This window comes from Asparagus officinalis, chromosome 8, assembly GCF_001876935.1.
Source record: "Asparagus officinalis chromosome 8, Aspof.V1, whole genome shotgun sequence".
Classification (NCBI taxonomy): Eukaryota; Viridiplantae; Streptophyta; class Magnoliopsida; order Asparagales; family Asparagaceae; genus Asparagus; species Asparagus officinalis.
In genome coordinates, this window is record NC_033801.1 from 67316493 (window position 1) to 67321490 (window position 4998).

Genomic DNA, 4998 nt, shown 5'->3' on the forward strand with positions numbered 1-4998 from the left:
CATGCTGGCATCAATCAACACACGTCAATGAACTCGCACGGAGCGTTCAAGTCAACAAGACGATCAAATATGTAAAACGGTGAAAAATACAAGTCCCGGAAAAACCAGAAAACACCAGAGCTCAGCAAAACGTCAAAACACCGCGTTCGCACGGGTCGGACCGCGTCCGACTCACAGCGCGCCGCGGCCGGCCCAAGTCTGACCCCGCCGCGCGCGTTGGGACAGGACCAATCCCGACCCGCGCCCGCGCGGCTCCGTACGCTGTTTCAACCCCTGTTCGGTTTTTGACGGTTCTTCTTGGGATTTGTTCGTTCTTGAGCATCCAAACTGATCTGATATCATCCCCAAACGTTGTTAATCAGTTATTAACTGAATATAAGGAGGAATCATTCATTCTCATCCGAAAACCCCCAACCGAAGCCTATAAATACAAGCCTAGGGGCTCATTTCACAGGGGGATTAATTATCAAGACGAGGAGGTGCTGCCGAGCTGGAGAGCAAGGGAGCACGAATTTCAACAAGGGCTAACAAGATCCCAATGAATCCCAACATAAAGAAGGAGCAATTCGATGGATCTGAAGCCTGTTCCCGTCCGTTCCTCGAGATTAGGCTTGGTCTTAATCTCGAGAAGAGCTACTGATTTCGCTTGGTCGATTTCAGCGCTTTAAGAAAATACCTCCTTGGTGAGGTAGGAGCTCTGCCGAATTTTTTTCGCTTGGTCGATTTCAGCGCTTTAAGAAAATACCTCCTTGGTGAGGTAGGAGCTCTGCCGAATTTTCAGTAACCAGATCTGATCAAAGGTGGTCCACGGATAAACCCCGGCACAGGCGAAGACACCCACACAAGCAGGAGACGTTAAACGGATCTTACGTTTATTTTCAAGAGAATTGTATCTTTTATTTTTATTGTGTAAAGGTCTTATAAAAACACCGGTCTTTTTGAACTTATTGTAACGATCAAAGTTGTAATGAGTTATACAATGAAGAAAACAATTTTCGACGAAAATAAACTGGCGACCACAGTGGGAGCCAACGGTCTCGCTGCCGAGGCCGTCGTGTCGCAACCGATGATTAAGATCCCGGTTGAAGAGGTGATCGAATACAAGTTAGACTAACAGAAGTACGAAGAATACCTCTCGTCCTCCTCCTCCAGATCCTCTGCTTCTCACAAGCGCAGGAAGATCAACGCTCCCGTTGCTGCGGTAGCTGAATCTTGCAACGCCCTTCCGGCCTCCAACGAGTCCGGATCTGTAGATCTAAACTCCTCCTCAATCAAGGAGTTGAGTACAGGGGGGGGGGGGCGGGGGTGATTAGGATCTTATGCTAATCTAATCCGATTTTATGCCAATAAAAACTATTAATAAGTTATCCTAGCAAGATTGAAATATAATAAGATAAATGAGCTAGGATAAGCAATATGAACAACAAGATATGTCCTAACAAAGAGATATAGACAATGTATGTGCAAGGATATATAAACAACACAAGGGTAAATAATCTAAACTAGATAGTGGACAAACTAAATAGTGAGACAATGACGAAATGAGCAATGAGCACAAATAAGAATAAAAACTAGATAGTGGACAAACTAAATAGTGAGACAATGACGAAATGAGCAATGAGCACAAATAAGAATAAAGTCCAAGGCACACACAAACACAATCAAACGATCACGGAGTTTGGATCTTCCGTCCTACGTCTCCGCTCCCCACTCCCGGGGAGAAATCCACTATCACAATCCGGTTTGGAAGCCGGAACTTCTACACACTCGGTTTTCTAGCTAACCGAAAACTCTACAACTCACACTCTTGCAAACTCACTCTACACCCTCACAAGTGTTGGACCTAGCCGTGTCTCCCTCAAGTGCTCGGTTACAACCTCTCCCTAGGTTCGTCAACCGACGCCACTCCTCTTGGGACGATCCCGACTCTCACCACACACTCCTCTCGGTGTACAAGTGTATTACAAAGTAATCTCACGATTAAGCACAATACAACTAATATGGATTAGAACACAATAAAAGCTCACACTCAATTATTAAAACTCTCACCAACCCAAATATACTATGTATGTAAATACAATAAGCTTAAGTGGGTGTGTGTGTAAACAATGAGTAAATCAACATCAAACTAAACTCAATACAAATGCTAGCTTATGGAAATGTAAATCAAATGTATAAATAGCTAGATATGAGTTTAGAGATTCTTCTCTGAATAACAAGATGGAGAGATGGATTAAAAGGAAGCTCAAACAATGTAGATGATCTCCTCCACTTGTGAACCAACCAAAAACAGCTTTAAACCAAACATAAACCCCTGTTAAAACTTTTTTAAACTTGTTTAAAATATCCCATTGGTTACTGAGATAGAAGAGGGTTTGGGGGTTTATATAGGAAGAGGAAGCAACAGCAAAAACCCCAAAGGAAAAGACCAAACAGACCAAGAATCAGAAATATGATTCTGTATCAAAAGAGCCGTTGGGATAAACGGCGGTCAACCGCGAGCAACAAAAACAACAGGAAAAGCTCCAGAGACTTCGGCGGTCGACCGTGGTGGTCGACCGTGGACAATCTCGAGCTCACGGTCGACCACGGCGGTCGATCGTGAAAGTCTCTGCTGCCGACACTGACAGAATGAACTCAGGCGCGGTCAGACCGTGAACTGATATATGAAAATCCAGGTTTTAAACACAGTTTACTGATTTTAAAACACTGTTTAAAAATATCAAATAAATTCCAAAAAATGTAAAACTTTGGGGAATGATTATCAAATAAATTCCAAAAAATGTAAAACTTTGGGGAATGATTGTAGACATGATAATAAACATGCTACACTTCAAATATATTAGTTCGATAAGGGAAAATTACAGAAACCACCCTATGATTTCTAGAAATGACAGAAAATCTCTATGCAGTTTTAAACTCAGAGTTCTACCCCTTCTTTTTTGAATTTCCATCGAACAGGCTCACATGTGTATCATGTGACTAGTTAAATAACAAAAATACCCGTATTTCTTTTCATAGGGGAAGAAACAACAAGCAAGGGAATTTCTGACATTGGCAATGCAATTCTTCAGACACGTAAACTTAGGAAGCACAAATTACAATAAATAACTGCTTACCATAAGAAACCACACTCTTCAATTAAAGAAAAACTACAAACATGCATATGATATCACTAACAACTGTTTTACACAATTGAATTGGTTTCAGGTTATTGGCAAGATGAGAGCTTTGATGAGTGATGATTCAATTAACATTCCAAATAAATCCTTTTTGTTGGATGATGATTCGAGGTAAAGACCAAAAATCCAATTCCTATGTTCCCTAAGGCCTAATTCCATTTTGATATAACATGCTAAGAAAGGGTTGTCTCATATCAGACACTAAACTACATATATATTTTCCCATTTTATCCCCATGAATCTTCATATTTTTAAAGGATTTATGGATGGGATTGAGAATATGAAGATTTTGGGGTTCCAAAGTGGAAGTATGATAGAAATTAGGATCTCATATGAGAAAACCCAATTAGAACTAAGAGCAAGAATTAGTATTTGCAACTTTTATTTGACTTACCTTTTCTAAACAAACCAAAATACTTGCAGTATCCCTTTCTCCTTGGATGATATCTCTCGGTCAGTTCTCGACATAAATCTTTCAGATGTTGAACCGCCACCATTACTGCGACAAAATTCTGAATTCCATTTCCTCTTACAACAGCACATAGATTGAATGATTTTCTTTTCTTTATATTTTTAACAAAAAGAAAAGAGTTGTAATTTTTCAGGGTATTTTTTAAGTGTGCAGAGTGTAATTTTGTTTTTGTTTTTGTTTTTTTCCCATATATTCTTTCTCCTCCTTCCATTTGATAAGCCTCACTGATTTTTTGAGTGTGTGTAGCCATATACGAGTGGATGTGTTACAGGGATTGTATGTAAAAAACAGGATTGGTTTTGCTTTTGCACGTTGCAGTAAAGAAGTTTTACTTTGTAATGCTTGGGCTGTTTGAGTTTAAAAATGACAAAAAGATTGAAAAAAGATTAAAATATATATATATATATACTTCCTGAAGGAAGTATCTTAACACTATAGCCATCTGTGAATTAATTGCGTGGAACATATGTGACTCTAAATAATTTTACAATTTTATGTAGTTTTGTTCTTTTTCAACCAAATTCTGAATAAATATTCTATAATATCAGTGCGATGGAGAATCATTTGCGATAAAATTTTGATAGAGAATACACAAAATATGCAGTCTTAAGACTGAAGCGGAACCAAAGACCTACATGCCTCAAGATTGGAATCTCTTCTAACACAACAACAATGGCTAATAACAAAATTATGAGGTAGATTACTTATCTGTAAAATTTCACCATGTAGGTGGGATACAGGGAAAAGTCATAATACAAACAAAAATGAAGTTGCTCTCTATCATTGTATGGTATGGACTCTTCTTTCGTAAAAGATTTATCATCGATTATCTTGGATGGATCTTCTGCGTGGAGTAAAATGGACAAAATGCTTTTGGAACTAAATCTAGGTGCTTTGCAAGTTCGTGCTAAGATTCCCTATTTGTAAGAGATATTGTTAAATTGACTTTGAAATTCAACTCACACCTACCAAACCAAACTTCACTGTTTCACCAAACCCTAAACATTATTTCACCAACCCAAAACACTGTTCCACCAACCCTTTTGAAAGATATAAATAGAGGAGAGTTGAGAAGGCTTAGAGCATCGAACATAAATTCAGAACAGAGAGAAGAAAGAGAGATTTAGAGAGAAAAAGAAAAGAGAGTTTTTTGAGTGTTCTCTTCTTTGTGTGAGTTTGATGAGACATTAGAGTGATCTCCCTTTGTAATCTTCTCTTTTGTGATTAGTGAAGCTCTCTGCTGTTCTCGCCCGTGGACGTAGGTCATACTGACCGAACCACGTTAAATCCTTATGTGTTATTCTCTTTGTCTTCACTGTGTTTATTCAGTGTTGTTATTCTCCA

General features: G+C 39.0%; 1 long non-coding RNA gene across 1 annotated transcript; it reads left to right on the plus strand.

Moving 5' to 3' along the window:
* LOC109822481 lies at window positions 3182-3960 on the plus strand. The gene is made up of 2 exons (XR_002242148.1): window positions 3182-3293; window positions 3606-3960. It is a non-coding gene; the product is annotated as an uncharacterized LOC109822481 (long non-coding RNA).